We start from the raw sequence: 16637 nt of genomic DNA on the forward strand, positions 1-16637 counted from the left end.
GCACATGTACCCTAAAACCTAAAGTATAATAAAAAAAAAATTAAAAAAAAAAAAGAAAAAAGAATGAAGCCACGGACCCTCTTGGTGAGTGTCACAGTTCTTAAAGGCAGCGTGTCTGGAGTTTGTTCCTTCTGATGTTCAGATGTGTTTAGAGTTTCTTCCTTCTGGTGGGTTCATGGTCTCACTGGCTCAGGAGTAAAGCTGCAGACCTTCACAGTGAGTACTACAGCTCTTAAGGCAGTACATCTGGAGTTGTTCATTCCTCTTTTTGGGTTCGTGGTCTCACTGGCTTCAGGAGTGAAGCTGCAGACCTTTGCAGTGAGTGTTACACCTCATAAAGGCAGCGTGGACCCAAAGAGTGGGGAACAGCAAGATTTATTGCAAAGAGTGAAAGAACAAAGCGTCCACAGTGTGGAAGGGGACCCGAGCAGGTTGCAGCTGCTGGCTCAGGGAGTCGCTTTTATTCCCTATCTGGCCCCACCCACATCCTGCTGATTGGTCCATTTTACAGAGAGCTGATTGGTCCATTTTGACAGGGTGCTGATTGGTGTGTTTACGATCCCTGAGCTAGACACAAAAGTTCTCCATATTCCTACTAGATTAGCTAGATACAGAGTGTCAACACAAAAGTTCTCCACATCCCCACCAGAGTAGCTAGATACAGAGTGTCAATTGGTGCATTCACAAACACTGAGCGAGACACAGGGTACTGATTGGTGTGTTTACAAACATTAAGCTAGATACAGAGTGCTGATTGGTGTATTTATAATCCCTTAGCTAGACATAAAGGTTCTCCAAGTCCCCACCAGACTCAGGAGCCCAGCTGGCTTCACTCAGTGGATCCTGCACCGGGGCCACAGGTGGAGCTGCCTGCCAGTCCTGCACCATGTGCCCACACTCCTCAGCCCTTGGGTGGTCGATGGGAATTGGCACCATGGAGCAGGGAGCAGTGCTTGTCGGGGAGGCTCAGGCATGGTGGGCTGCAGGTCCTAAGCCCTGCCCCACAGGGAGGCAGCTAAGGCCCAGTGAGAAATTGAGCACAGCAGCTGCTGGCCCAGGTGCTAAGCCACTCACTGCCTGGGGCTTGTGAGCTGGCTGGCTGCTCTGAGTGCAGGGCCCACCGAACCCATGCCCAACCAGAACATGGGCTGGCCCACAAGTGCCATATGCAGCCCTGGTTCCTGCCCGTGCCTCTCCCTCCACACTTCCCTGCAAGCTAAGGGAGCCAGCTCTGGCTTTGGCCAGCCCAGAAAGGGGCTCCCACAGTGCAGTGGTGGGCTAAAGCACGCCTTAAGCATGGCCAGAATGTGTGCCAAGGCTGAGGAGGCACCAAGAGCGAGCGAGGGCTGTGAGGGCTGCCAGCACACTGTCACTTCTCAATCCCCCCTCTAAATAGGAGACCCCAACCCCAACTGCTGTTGAGAATTTGGCCAATGACCACTCTAGCTACCTCCTGCTGGACAAGGATGATGAAGGGGTCCTGCAGTTGTAGTGTCCTCCAGAGTGGAGCTCTCCAGGCCAGTAAAAGTGCCAGTGGGTCAGTCCAGGGGTCCTCAGTAGAAGTTGTTAGTTGAACTCATTTGGGGTTCCATTTGTAAGACCATCTGTAGCTTGATGGCCTCAATTCTAGAGGAAACAAATTTGACAAGCAGGTTAAAAATACAGTGTCCAAACGCAAGTAACAGCAAGATGGCTGCCACGGGACCTAGAAAGGGGAGAAGCCATGTTGCCCAACTCCTGAAGTTGGTATAAGACTTTGAAAGGCATTGTCTGACTTCAGAAGCCTTTTCCTGTAAATGCCAGGCGGCATCTCATACTATCCCTGACTTGTTAGTGTAAAAACAACACTCTTCCCCTAAGAAGGTGCAGAGTCCTCCTCTCTCAGCAGTGGGGAGGTATAGGCCTTGGCAGTTTTGGAGAGTCACTGATGCCAAAGAGTCTATTTGGGATTGTAAAGTAAGAATAGATTTTGTTATTTCTTGCAAACTGTCTGAGAAATCCTTTGAGAGGATGTGGTAGTGGGATAATGAAGTAGATAAACCAGCTATTCTGGTTCCTGTAGCAGTAGCCATTCCTTACCCTATAAGTAGGGGTATTAGTTGTATGGCTCTGCACTGACAGACTTGAGCTTTGAGGGGTGCTGATAAGGTCTGATTTTCTGGGGCAATGTTAATGTTGGGACTTAGAAAGACTAAGGTGCAGGTGCCTGTCCAGTTAGTGGGGAGGCAGACATAGGTCAACTTTCCACATAAGAAGAATATGTCTTGGCTGGGTAGACAGAACTTGTTATGTATGTTAAAAAGGTGTCTGAGTTTGTTGTTTTCATTTTCCCATACTCCTAGAGTACTTGACAAGGTAGCTCCAGTGAGTGGCTGGAAAGGGGTGTTGGGAGAAGACTGAGTGGCTCCCTGTGTTCTATTTTCCCATTGGAGAAAAAAACATTTTGTATCCACTAGGGACCATTTGAGAGAGTGATTGAAAGACGGGATGAGAAGGCATTCACTAGTGGTGGCGGCGCTGCTGTAGGGAGAACGAGATCACTTTATCTAGTCTGAGTTACAGGTAGGAGTAAATTACTGTCGGAAGGAAGATAGAAGGTTGATGTGATTAGGATTTTCATTCTGGCAGAAGCTAGAGTATATGGTCCTATCAGAAAGAGTATGGTTAGTGTGCTGTTTTTACTTATTTTTTTTAAGGAGGAAGGGGTCTTTCCTCAGGATCAGTGGTAGGACCCTTTTTCGTCTGGGATGTTTCCTTCCAAAATAGGAGGTGAAAGTCTTCCAACGGTTTGCCGGTGTATTGAGCCTGTCTGGCTGATCTTGGGACTCCTGAGCTGATGATTCCACAGGTTCCTCAGGGGATGTCCAAAGTTTAACTTGGGTGTGGTGAATCCAAGGTTCCACTCCTGCCACCTTAATTGCAGTGGGAGTAGAGAGGATTACCAAGTATGGTCCTTCCCAAAAAGTGTCCATAGATGGGGAGGTAGAGGGGAGTGATTTGATCAACACTAGATCTCCTGGTTGAAACAATTCCATTCCCTTTTCTCTGTGATATCCTTCAGGTAGGTTTTTAAGGCTTTGTTGATATTTTGCCAAAGAAGTTATATCTTTCACCAAGTTGGCCATTTCCTGATCAAGTAGGAGTTCATTTGTGAGAAAAGGTTGTCCACACAGCATTTCATATGGACTGAGCCCTATTTTGTGGGGAGAATTTCGGATTCTCAACAGGGCCATGGGCAAAAGGGTAAGCCATGGGAGGTGAGTTTCTTGTGTTAGTTTCCTTAAGTGCCTCTTAAGCGTTTCATTTGCCTTCTCAATCTTCCCTGAGGATTGTGGCCTCCAGGAGCAGTAAAGATGATATTGTATCACTAGTGCCCTGGAGATTCCCTGAGTTATCATGGCTTTAAAAGCCAGACCACTGTCACTCTGTAAGCTTTGAGGAAGCCCAAATCTAGGAATTATTTCATGAATTAGGACTTTAATCCCGAGCCTTCTCTGTCTTGCAGGGGAAAGCTTCTATCCAATTTGTAAAGATATCAACACAGACCAACAAGTATTGAAATCCCTTTGACTTAGGCATATGGGTGAAGTCTAACTGCCAGTCCTATCCAGCATAGTGACCTATTCTTTGTTTCCCCAAAGGGGCCTTATGATGAACCAAGGGATTATTCTCTTGGCACACTTCACAGGTTTTGACTACCTGTCGGATGGTCTGGAGGAGATTTGGCCCCATAAATAGGGATTTGGCTATTTGATTAGTGTTTTCAATACCCATATGAAAAGTTTGGTGGAGGTTTTTAAGTATTTTCCACTGGCTGGATTTGGGTATAAGTATCTTTCCTTCTTCTGTCACCAACCACCCTGAAAGGAGAAAACTATGCCCCTGTGTAAGTCCCCATCCTGTTTCAGTCTGGGAATACTGGGGCTTCATCTCCTGGAGGGAGTTGTTCCACACCAAGGGTGCTTCCATAGGTATTTCTAATAAGTGTTTCCACCTGGCAGCAATTTTGTCCTCAGCATCTGCCCAACGGTTTCCTTCTGCTTTCTCTCCTTCACCTTTCTGATGGCTTTGGCAGTGTAAGACTGCCACTTCCTTGGGTTTTTGCACTGTGTGCAATAACTCTATAATTTCCTTGTGACATTTAATAGGGGTTCCCCCAGAGGTTAGGAACTCCTTCCTTTTCCATATTGCAGCATGGGCATGTAGGATTAGATAAGCATACTTGCTGTCTGTATATACATTTATTATTTTTCCCTTTCCCAGTTCTAAGTCTTGGGTAAGTGCCACTAGTTCTGCTATCTAGGCACTGGTCCATAGGGGAAGAGGCTTACTTTCAAGTATGGTTACATCACTAACTATGGTGTAACCTGCCCTTCATACTCCATTCTCCACAAATGAACTTCCATCGGTATGTAGGTTAAGATCAGGATTAGTTAAGGGTATTTCTAAGAGATCGTCTTGGGCAGCATAAGTCTGGACTATAATTTGTTGGCAGTCATGCTCGATTGGTTCCCCATCCTCTGGGAGAAAAGTGGCAGGGTTGAGGGCCATTCATGTGCATATTTGAAGCACTGGTCCCTCAAGGAGTAGCACCTGGTACCTAAGGAGGCAGTTGTCTTATAACCATAAGCTTCGTTGGCACCTAGTATGCCGTTTACATCATGAGTAGTCCAGACAGTGAGATCCTTTCCTTGTATTATTTTGACAGCCTCTGACACTAAGACAGCTACTGCTGCAACTACCCTTAAACAGCGAGGCCAGCCTTTTGCTATTGCATCAATTTCCTTACTTAGGTATGCCACTGGTTGTGGGGTTGTCCCACCAGTCTGAGTAATGACTCCAAGAGCTATCCCGGCTCTCTCTGTGACATATAAAGAGAACTTTTGTCCTGTGGGAAGGCTTAAAGCTGGAGATTGTACTAGGGCCTGTTTTAAGGTTTTGAATGTTATTTCTGCCTCTGTTTCCCTTTCTACAAGATGAGTATCTGCCCTCTGGGTTTCCTTAATTACAGTACAAAGGGGCCTGGCTATCTCGCTGTATCCGGGGATCCCTAGTTGGCAAAAGCTGGTAATTCCAAGGAACCCCCAAAACTGTTTCAATGTTTTGGGGTGAGGATAAACCCGTATAGACTATATTAATTCCATGCTGAGGGTCCTGGTCCCTCTGGCTAAGATTAGGCCTAGATATTTGACCTCATGTAGGCAAAGCTGGGCCTTTGACCTAGACACTTTGTACCCTTGATTAGCTAGAAATTTCAAGAGATCTAGAGTAGCCTGCTGGCATGAGGCTTCTGAACTGGTAGCCAAAAGTAAATCATCCACATATTGAAGGACCAGAATGCCTGGACTAGAGAAGTGGCCTAGATCTTGGGCCAGTGCCTGACCAAACAGATGAGGGCTATCCCCAAACCCTTGGGGCAAGACCATCCATGTAAGTTGGGATGTGTGGTCTGTGGGATCCTCAAAAGCAAAGAGGAACTGGGAGTCAGAGTACAGGGGACTACAGAAGAAAGCATCCTTGAGGTCCAGAACCATCAACCATTCTGCTTCCTCTGGTATTTGAGAGAGCAGGGTATAGGGGTTTGGTACAACTAGATATAGAGAATTACTGTGTCATTATTGAGTCCAAGATCTTGCACTAGTCTCCACTGACCATTCAGTTTTCATACTCCTAGAATTGGGGTGTTGCAGGGACTGCTGCATTTCTTTACTAAGCCTTAAGCTTTCAAATGTTTAACAATATTCTGTAATCCTTTATGAGCTTCAGGCCTTAAGGGATATTGGCTTTGATAAGGAAAATTAGTGAGATCTTTTAACCTGATTTGGACTGGGCGGGCATTTTTTGCCCTTCCAAATTGCCCTTCCAATGCCCAGACTTCAGGGTTGATTCCCCCCTCAAGTAGGAGACAACAAATGGGTAACTTGTTCCCCGTATTCATGTAGATAATAGCTCCCACCTTGGCTAATATATCCCTCCCTAATAAGGGTGTGGGACTTCCAGGCATAACAAGAAAGGCATGTGAAAAGAGCGAAGTCTCCCAATTACAACTGAGGAGGTGGGAGAAATACTTCATTACAGGCTGTCCCAGGATTCCTCAGATGGTAATGGACCTTGAGGACAGTCATCCAGGCCAGTGTCCAAGGGGAAGTCAATTTCCTGGCCTTCAATAGTTAAACATACCCAGGGCTCAGTGAGGGTGATGACATCAGCTGGCACTTGCCCCAGGCACCCTCAGTCCTGTTGTTGGATCATCTGGTTGGGGGCTTCTGATCCAGGGAACCTTCATCCTCTGGGGTAGTGCACCTTCCAGTGATTGCCACGGCATAGTGGACATGGATGAGGGGGCAGCTTGTTTCTCACTGGACAATCTTTTTTAAAGTGTCCTTGTAAATCACACTGATAATAAGCCCTACCAGGTGATTGGCCTTCTCCATTTTCTGTCCCCTCTGAACCACCAAGGTTTGTTTGTCTGAGGGCCATGACTAAGGCTGTAGCCTTTCTCTGATCTTGCTTTTCCTTTTGGGCCTGTTCCTCTTGGTCCCTATTATAGAACACCAAGGTTGCCAGGTTTAATAATGCCTCTAGATTTTGTTCAGGGCCCAGGGCTTGCTTTTGGAGCTTTCTCCTGATATCTGCAGCTGATTGGGTAATAAACTTGTCTTTTAGAATCCATTGACCCTTGAGTGATTTGGGTGACAGGGGAGTATATTTTCTTATTGCCTCTTGTAGCTGCTCAAGGAAGGCAGAGGATTTTCTTCCTTTCTCTTTCCCTGAGTTATGGTGGACATCATTGAATAATTCATGGACTTTTTTCTAATTCTCCTTAGTCCGTCTAGAACACAGGTCAAAGACGTTTATGACTCCAGTCCCCATGATCTGAGTCAAGGTCCCAGTGGGGATCCACAATGGGGATGGCTTGCTGACTGGTAGGGAATTTGTCCCTTTCTTCAGCTGTCATTCTATCATTTACTTGACTAAGATACCAGGTATCTCCAAAGTCTTGGCCTGCAGCTAAAGTCACATTCTTTTCATTAAAGGCCAGGGCTTGATCTAACAGTAGCATGAAATCTCTCCAAATGAGGTCAAAGGTTTGCCCTAGACCCTGTACGACATCTATGTACCTATAAGGATCATCTGAAAACTTCCACAGGTTGGCCTTTATCTGCTTTAAATCAGAGAGGGAGAAGGAGAATGTACCCACGTTGGCCCAAATTCCCCTCCCCCTGCAGCTTGAAGGGGACATAACTGATAGCCCAGGGGTTTTTGTGGTCCTTTGGAGATTTCTTTGCTTATTTCCTTCTGGGTAGCGGAGATTAGAGGAGGATTGTCATTTATAGGAAGAGGAACTATAGGGAGGCTAGGATATGGGGGTAAGCTGAGAGGTCCTCCTATGGGATGTAAATCGTAAGCTTTGCATAGTTGTGTATTCTCCCTCAATGAAAAGAAAGCTTGGACATAAGGTATTTCACTCCCTTTGCCTTCCCTCTTACAGAAAAGATCAAGGTGCAGGATTGTATTGTAATTTGTGCTTCCCTCAGGTGGCCATTTTTCCCCCTCAAAGAGAGAATACTGGGGCCACGCTGTACTGCAGAAAAAAATGAGCTGCCTCTTTTTCAGGGTTTGTGGGTCAAATTGGTCCAATGGCTTAGGATGCATTTCAAGGGTGAGCCTGTTGATGCCTGAGTGTTTCCCATCTGAAAAACAAAACCACCCATGGTTTTGGTTTGCATTGTTTCTCCCCCTGCCCAAGAACCCACAACGGTCCCTGGACCCTGCTGATTGGAATAGTTGTGTTCACCAATGCAGCAGCAGAAACAACCCCTGTCCAAGAACCCGCAACAGTCCCTGGACCCTGCTGATCGGAATCGTTGTGCTCATGGACGCAGCAGCAGAAACACTAGTTTTCCTCCCAGACCACATGGAGGACTGAGGAAGGTTGGATTTAGTGGCCCTTACTGACACATTCTCGAAAACCTCCACCCTTGCCTGTCTTCCTAGACCACAAGGAGAAGTTACCAAGAAAAATCGGATTTAGTCAGCCTTACCAACACATTCTCAAAAACCTGTTATAGTCCTAAGCATTCTCCTGTTAGTATTGGGACTTTACCCCCGTCCTATAAAGATGTTATGCCCCAAAAATGAAGTGGAGAGCCATACCCTGAGGGAGGGAAGGGATCTTCAGGGTTGGAAGAGCGACACCTTTTGTCCTCACTTATATGAAAAGGAGGGATAAAATTTCTGAGGCTCCCCGTATCCTAGCTTTAGGAATAGCTTTTGTTAGGCCTGTTAGTCTGAGGAGGGATCCTAAAATTCCAGGTAGTCCCCACTACAACAGGGCTTTGGGCAAAAATGATGTCCTTCTGACTGGTGAGCCTGGGTGCCTAAAGAAGGTAACAGAGTCCTGGAGTTTATACTAGAAATCATTCTTACAGGAGAAACTAGAAAAGCACCAGAGACGGGTAACAATTTTTAGAATCAGGACTAACCTTGGAGAAGAAAGGCGAGAGGAAGTTTGTCTGGCAGGCATTAGGACACAGTGGGCAAGGGTCAGGAGAGATAAGACAGATGGGCAAGTCTCGCTTGGGCGACAGGCCTTTGAGAGTCCCGCTCATGGCCACAGGGTCAACCAACTTGCTGTCAGTACCCCGGAGGTGCTTGGCTTTCCTCTCTGTTGACCCTTGGCTCAGCCCAGAAATACAGGAAAAGCAGAAGCTGGTTCTAGGCAAACCAACGGTCCCAACTCCAAAGAGTCAGGGATTGTTAGAGAGCCCTATCCTAGAAAGCATTACACCTGTGTCTTTAGTCTGGCGACCATGCTAGTCTCTTTTAACTGGTCGACAGGTGCTCGGTATTTAGCCCCCAAATTCTAAGGAAAAGTTGGACAGAATAGCAGGTGAAAGGGGTCTGACGGTACTAACTGCTTGGCAAAAAGTGACTGTCTCACCGCTCAGCAATAGGTGATGGTCTCACCGCTCAGTGATAGTCTCACTGCTTGGCCATAGATGATGGTCCCTATGTGGTTGCCAAAATGTGTCCAGAATTGGTGGGTTCTTGGTCTCATTGATGAAGAATGAAGCCGCGGACCCTCATGGTGAGTGTCACAGTTCTTAAAGGTGGTGCATCTGGAATTTGTTCCTTCTGATGGTTGGATGTGTTCGGAGTTTCTTCCTTCTGGTGGGTTCATGGTCTCGCTGGCTCAGGAGTAAAGCTGCAGACCTTTGCAGTGAGTGTTACATCTCTTAAGGCGGCACATCTGGAGTTGTTCATTCCTTCTGGTGGGTTCATGGTCTCACTGGCTTCAGGAGAAAAGCTGTAGACCTTTGCAGTGAGTGTTACACCTCATAGAGGCAGTGTGGACCCAAAGAGTGGGCAGCAGCAAGATTTATTGCAAAAAGCAAAAGAACAAGGCGTCCACAGTGTAGAATGGGACCCGAGCAGGTTGCCACTGCTGGCTCAGGCAGCCTGCTTTTATTCCCTTATCTGGCCCCATCCACATCCTGCTGATTGGTCCATTTTACAGAGAACTGATTGGTCTGTTTTGACAGGGTGCTGATTGGTACATTTACAACCCCTGAGCTACACACAAAAGTTCTCTGTGTCCCCACTAGATTAGCTAGATACGGAGTGTCAACACAAAAGTTTCCACGTCCCCACCAGAGTAGCTAGATACAGAGTGTCGATTGGTGCATTCACAAACCCTGAGCTAGACACAGGGTGCTGATTGGTATGTTTACAAACCTTGAGCTAGATACAGAGTGCTGATTGGTGTATTTACAATCTCTTAGCTAGACATAAACGTTCTCCAAGTCCTTACCAGAGTAGCTAGATACAGAGTGTCCACTGGTGCATTCACAAACCCTGAGCTAGACACAAGGTGCTGATTGGTATGTTACAAACCTTGAGCTAGATACAGAGTGTTGATTGGTATATTCACAACCCCTTAGCTAGACATAAAGTATCTCCAAATCCCCACTAGAGTAGCTAGACACAGAGTGTCAATTGGAGCATTCACAAACTCTGAGCTAGACACAGGGTACTGATTGGTGTGTTTACAAACCGTGAGCTAGATACAGAGTGCTGACTGGTGTATTTAGAATCCCTTAGATAGACATAAAGGTTCTCCAAGTTCCCACCAGACTCAGGAGCCCAGCTGGCTTCAACCAGTGGATCCCTCATCAGGGCCACAGGTAGAGTTGCCTGCCAGTCCCGCTCATGTGCCCACACTCCTCAGCCCTTGGGAGGTCATGGGACTGGCACCATGAAGCAGGGGGCAGCGCTCCTTGGAGAGGCTCAGGCATGGCGGGCTGCAGGTCCCAAGTCCTGCCCCGCGGGGAGGCAGCTAATCCCCAGTAAGAAATCAGGCACAGCAGCTTCTGGCCCAGGTGCTAAGCCCCTCACTGCCTGGGGCTTGCGGGCAGGGGATGGCAACTCTGAATGTGGGGCCCACCAAGCCCACACCCACCCGCAACTTGTGTTGGCCCACAAGCGCCCCGTGCAGCCCCGGTTCCCACCCGCTCTTCTCCCTCCACACCTCCCTGCAAGCTCAGAGAGCCGGCTCTGGCCTTGACCAGCACAGAAAGGGGCTCCCACAGTGCAGTGGCAGGCTGAAGTGCTCCTCAAGCACAGCCAGAGTGGGCACCAAGGCTGAGGAGGAGCTGAGAGCAAGCGAGGGCGGTGAGGGCTGCCAGCATGCTGTCACCTCTCAGTCTAAATGCAGTTGCTTCTGCCTAAAATATAAAAGGTGAAATTGCTGGCATGCCCCTGCATTCTGTGAACTTCCTCGGTAGAAATGAACGAGAAGGAAGTTTCCTGCATCCATGGCATCTCTAAGTTTAGCAGAGTCCTCTTTTCAGGCCAATTGCCTTTAGTGGAAATACCCTTTGTGAGAAGAGCATTCCTTCCTCCAGTTCCCACTCACCCCATCCGTAGTCTTTCTCTACTTCTTCTTCGTTGGGACAAGAGACTTACTGTTGATTGTCCAGCTCCAAAAGACATTGTAGTGATGCACAGGGATGTCCGGCTCATCGAGGAGATCCCAAACTATAGTAACGGTCACACTCCCATCACCACTGATGGTGGAGTTAGCCAGCCAGAGGTTAGCCAGCACTGGTGGGGCAGATGGATCTGAAATCCCAGAACAAAGACACATCATATGACTCCACAAAACTAACATCTTTGGACGTGTAATGACTACATGGTCAACATGTGAAGAATTTGCTTTTTATAAGTAGAAAAGCTGAAAACAGCAGGAGGCATGGTGACTTTTGTCTATAATGCCAGCACTTTGCAAGGCAAGGCGGGCACAATCTTTTGAGTCTAGGAGTTTGAGACTAGTCTGGGCAACATAGTGAAACTCTGCCTGCACAAAATATAAAAAATTACCTGGGAAGATTGGTGTATGCCTGTGGTCCCAGCTACTCAGAAAGCTGAGGCAGGAGGATCACTTGATCTGAAAAGGTCAAGGCCGCAGTGAACTGTGATTAGCACCACTGCATGCCAGCCTGGGCAAGACAGTGAGACACTGTCTCCAAAGAAGAGTAAAAGAGAAGTGAAGCTGAAAACAAGTTATTAAGTAAGATCTTCTTGTTCAGCCTCAAATAAAAAATCTAAAATACGGTAAGATAAATTTGTTTGGTCCAAATTTGTAATCCAGAAGAATCATTTTAAGCATTTCCATACCAACGCAACCCAGCCAAATTTTTAATGTGCTGAAATTGATACCTTTTGGTAAAATACAGTAAAATTCAATGTGGGTGAATTGACATTAAATAGGTAAGCAACACAGAATTACCTCTGAATATTCTAAAAAGGCAAAGAAATTCAGCTCACACAAATAATTGTTTTCACCTTAGTGGCCCTGTAGCTAGTGATTTTTGCATCAACTAAAAGTAACAGAGATCAGAAAAAAAAAAACTGCACCATTTTTTATCCACACTACACACTGGATGACTTGCCAGTAGCATTCATTTTTCTGACTGTACCATTCTTGGTTTGTCTCATAAATGAAAACATTTTCAGTTCTCAAGAGAAAGGTGAGGGGCTGAAATTATCACCTCACAAATCTCCATTGAAAATATGTATTTGAATAAGACTAAATATAGCAAAGCTGGAGGGTTTTTACTTCATTTTCTGTTAAAAATTGAGCAAGTGGAGATGCTGCTCACCACCAGTGATTTACAGAGGGTTTAATTTCAAGACACTTCCACGGGAAGATGCTGTCAATAATTCTAATTATAACAGCATCTGTGTTGGGGGCTCAAAAAAGTCGTAACTAACTTGATACAAATGAAGAAGACTGTAAAAGAAATGTCCCATGTTTTTACTCTCAGTAGTTTGTTGTTTTGAAATGATGGAAACGTAAGTTATTTTTTGAAAGTTCTTGCTTTCCTCTATGAAATATAATGTCTGGACATTTAGTTAGGTTACTTCTTTTATTTTCTAGAAAAAACAGCTTCATAGTTTTTTTTAGGTAAATGGTTAATTGAAAGCATATTATGTGATACTGTTAGTCAAATCATTCTCTCTCTCTCTCTTTTAATTAACTTTTAAATTCCAGGGTATAGGTGCAGTCTATGCATGTTTTTTATGAGGTAAATGTGTGCCATGGTGGTGTGCCACACAGATCAACCTGTGACCTAGATATTAAGCCCAGCACGCATTAGCTGTTCTTCCTGATGCTTTTCTTCTCCCACCCCTATCCTCAGCAGGTCCTACTGTGTGTTGCTCCCGTCCATGTGTCCATGTGTTATCATCATTTAGCTGTTCAGTTCCCCTTTATAAGGGAAACCATGCGGTGTTTCATTTTCTTTTCCTGCATTAGTTTGCTGAGGATAATGGCCTCCAGCTCTATCCATGTCCCTGCAAAGGACATGATCTCATTCCTTTTTATGGCTGCATAGTATTCCATGTGTCTATGCACCACATTTTTTTATCCAGTCTACTGTTGATGGACATTTGGGTAGATTCCATGTCTTTGATATTGTGAATAGTGTTGCAATGAACACACGTGTGTTTGCAACCTTTATAGTAGAATGATTTACATTCCTTTGGGTATATACCTATTAACGGGATTGCCAGATCAAATGGTATTTCTGAATCAACCTGTTCTTATTCAGTAACAGGAATATCTGGAATGTCCAACACTTATACTGGGATATGCTGATTCCCTTAGTGCAGGTGGGACCCAGGAATATTTTATATGAAACACATGGTAATACTGAGGTAGATGACCTAAGAAAACTCATCTAGTAGGGTCAAAAGTAGACAAGTACTGCATCAAGTGGCTACAAACCATGAGGTCTGAACATCACAATGTGTAAGAAGGAAATATTTGTTCCTGTTATTAGGACAGGAAGCACCCCAACCTGGAGGTTTGGCAGTGCCATCTGAGGACTCCCTTAGTCATCAATATTGACAACACTGATCACTTTCTTCTCTTAAAAATGCAGGCTTCACTTGGTTTTCAGGACACTAATAGATTTTCATTCAGTTTCAATGGAAGCTACTTCTCAGCCCCATGCTCCATGATCTTTAACATCCCATCATCTCTAGATAGGAGAGTGTTCTGCATCTGAATTCAGGGGTCCCTCTCTTCTCATCTACACTCATTCTCTAGGGATCTCATTGGGTGTCACACTTTTAAAAACATCTTTGTGCTGATGACTTTCAAACCGATATCTTCACTATAGACCATGCCACTGAATGCAGATCCAATCATTCAAATATCAATACTCAAAAAATATCTTCCAGCAGCTCTATTTGGAGGTCTCAGAACTAATTTGTCCCAAAGCAAAATCATGATCCCTACACATAGCCCACCACTAATACATATCCCACTACGCACAGCCCACCACGGACACCATTCAGTACATGGGAATTGCTCATTCCAGTTGCTCTGGCCCCAACCCTTGAAGCCGTACATTTATTTTCTAGTCACATCCCTTGAACAAATTGTGTTAGCACTACCTTCGAAGTGTAACAGGAATTTAACTGCCTTTCACCACTTCCAATGCCTTGGGCCAAGCCAACATCACCTCTCGCTGATTACTGCCAAAATCTCCCCACTGCCTCCCTAGAGGTTTTTCTGAATACAACAGTCTGATGATTCTATACTGCACGAGACCATCTCATTCCTGTGCACAGAAGTTCCTTACTTGGAGTAAAACCACTAGGAGGCTCCTGAATGCCCTACAACCTGTGCCTCAGTTACCTCCCAGAGCACCTTTTATCACCTCTGCCCCTCAGCCTAGCCACACTGGTTCCCATGCCATTTCTTGGAAAGGAAAACCGTGATGCTGCTGAAGCTTTTCCTCTCTATTTGCCTAAACACTTTCCCTGGTGTCTGCATGGCTGGCTCCTTTTCCTCCTGCAGGTCTACTAAATGTGACCCTATTTAAAATAGCTACAAATGCTTTGTTTTGTTTACAAAAAAAAAAAAAGTCGCCATGATGATGCTTTGCTTCATTATTCTTCAAGCCCTTATTACTAACTGTTACGGTAAATATTGAGTGCCAATTTGATTGGATTGAAGGATCCAAAGTGTTGATCCTGGGTATGTCTGTGAGGGTGCTGCCATGGAGATTAACATTTGAGTCACTGGACTGGAAAAGGCAGACCTTCCCTCAATCTGGGAGGGCACCATTCTAATCAGCTGCCAGTGTGGCCAGAATAAAAGCAGGGAGAAGACGTGGAAACTTTAGACTGGTTTAGTCTTCTGGCCTACATCTTCCTCCCATGCTGGATGCTTCCTGCCCCCGAATATCAGACTCCAAGTTCTTCAGCTTTGGGACTTGGACCTTTGAACACAGACTGAAGGCTGCACTGTCAGCTTCCCTACTTTTGAGGTTTGAGGACTTTGACTGGCTTCCTTGCTCCTTAGCTTGCAGATGGCCTATTATGGGAACTCATCTTGTGATTGTGTGAGTCAATACTCCTTAGTAAACTCCCCTTTATATATACATCTATCCTATTAGTTCTGTCCCTCTAGAGAACCGTGACTAATACACAAACTGACTTATTAGGTACCTTGTTTGCTGTCTGCTTCTACTCATGATAATGAAAACTCCCTGAGAAGAGGAATGTTTGCCTGTTTTTTCACATCTGTATCTTCAGAGTCCAGAAGAGCACCTAGCACACAGTATGTGCTCAGTAAGCAATTCCTGAGTGAATAAATGAAGGAAAAGCTTCTAAACGTTAGCTTTGATTTGTAATGTGATATTTCAGTTTCAGGTTCAATGTCAATTAGCATTGCTAAATCACAAAATCCTAAAGTGAGTTGCAAAATCAAAGGAGTGTTCTTCCCAGTTTGAAATAAAATAATTAAATCAATGCCCACAGTTTATGAAAACAAATTTTGAGAAAACAATGCTTTCAAAGATATGAATTAATAATATTTTCCTCTCATTTTCTCAAAAGGAAGGCCCATTTTGAATTGATAACACCAAAATGGCATACTTCCGTTACCAAGATGATGCACTCCCATCTCTTTCTCTCTCAAAATAATCACTATAAAATTATAAAATCAGTCCAGGCATGGTGACTCATGCCTGTAACCTTAGTGCTTTGGGAAGCTGAGGCAGGAGGACTGTTTGAGGGCAGGAGCTCAAGACCAGCCTAGGCAATAGCAAAAGACCCTGTCTCTACAGAAAAAATAAAATTAACTGGGCTTGGTCTCATGTGCCTCTGGTCCTAGCTATACAGGAGATTGAGGCAGAAGAATTGCTTTAGTCTGGGAGTTCAAGACTATAGTGAGGTATGACTGCACCACTGCCCACCATCCTGGATAACAGATAAGATTCTGACTCTTAAAAAAAAAAAAAACAGAGGTGGAGCTAAGAAGGCCGAACAGGAACAGCTCCGGTCTCCAGCTCCTAGCCCGAGCGACACAGAAGACGGGTGATTTTGGCATTTCTGCTTGAGGTACCGGTTTCATCTCACTAGGGAGTGCCAAACAGTGGGTGCAGGACAGTCGGTGAAGCGCACTGTGCGCGAGCCGAAGCAGGGCGAGGCATTGCCTCACTCGGGAAGCCCAAGGGGTCAGGGAGTTCCCTTTCCTAGTCAAAGAAAGGGGTAACAGATGGCACCTGGAATATCGGGTCAGTCCCATCCCAATACTGCGCTTTTCCAACAGGCCTGGAAAACGGCACACTAGGAGATTGTGTCCTGCACCTGGCTTGGAGGGTCCTATGCCCAAGGAGTCTCGCTGATTGCTAGCACAGCAGTCTGAGATCAAGCTGCAAGGCGGCAGCGAGGCTGGGGGAGTGGAGCCCGCCATTGCCCAGGCTTGCTTAGGTAAACAAAGCAGCCAGGAAGCTTGAACGGGGTGGAGCCCACCACAGCTCAAGGAGGCCTGCCTGCCTCTGTAGGCTCCACCTCTGGGGGCAGGGCACAGACAAACAAAAACTCAGCAGGAACCCCCACAGACTTAAATGTCCCTGTCTGACTGACAGCTTTGAAGAGAGTAGTTGTTTTCCCAGCACGCAGCTGGGGATCTGAGAACGGACAGACTGCCTCCTAAAGTGGGTCCCTTATCCCTGAGCAGCCTAACTGGGAGGCACCCCCCCAGTAGGGACAGACTGACACCTCATTCGGTCGGGTACTCTTCTGAACAAAACTTCCAGAGGAACTATCAGACAGCT

This window comes from Hylobates moloch, unplaced genomic scaffold (genome assembly GCF_009828535.3).
Source record: "Hylobates moloch isolate HMO894 unplaced genomic scaffold, HMol_V3 SCAFFOLD_25, whole genome shotgun sequence".
Taxonomy (NCBI): domain Eukaryota; kingdom Metazoa; phylum Chordata; class Mammalia; order Primates; family Hylobatidae; genus Hylobates; species Hylobates moloch.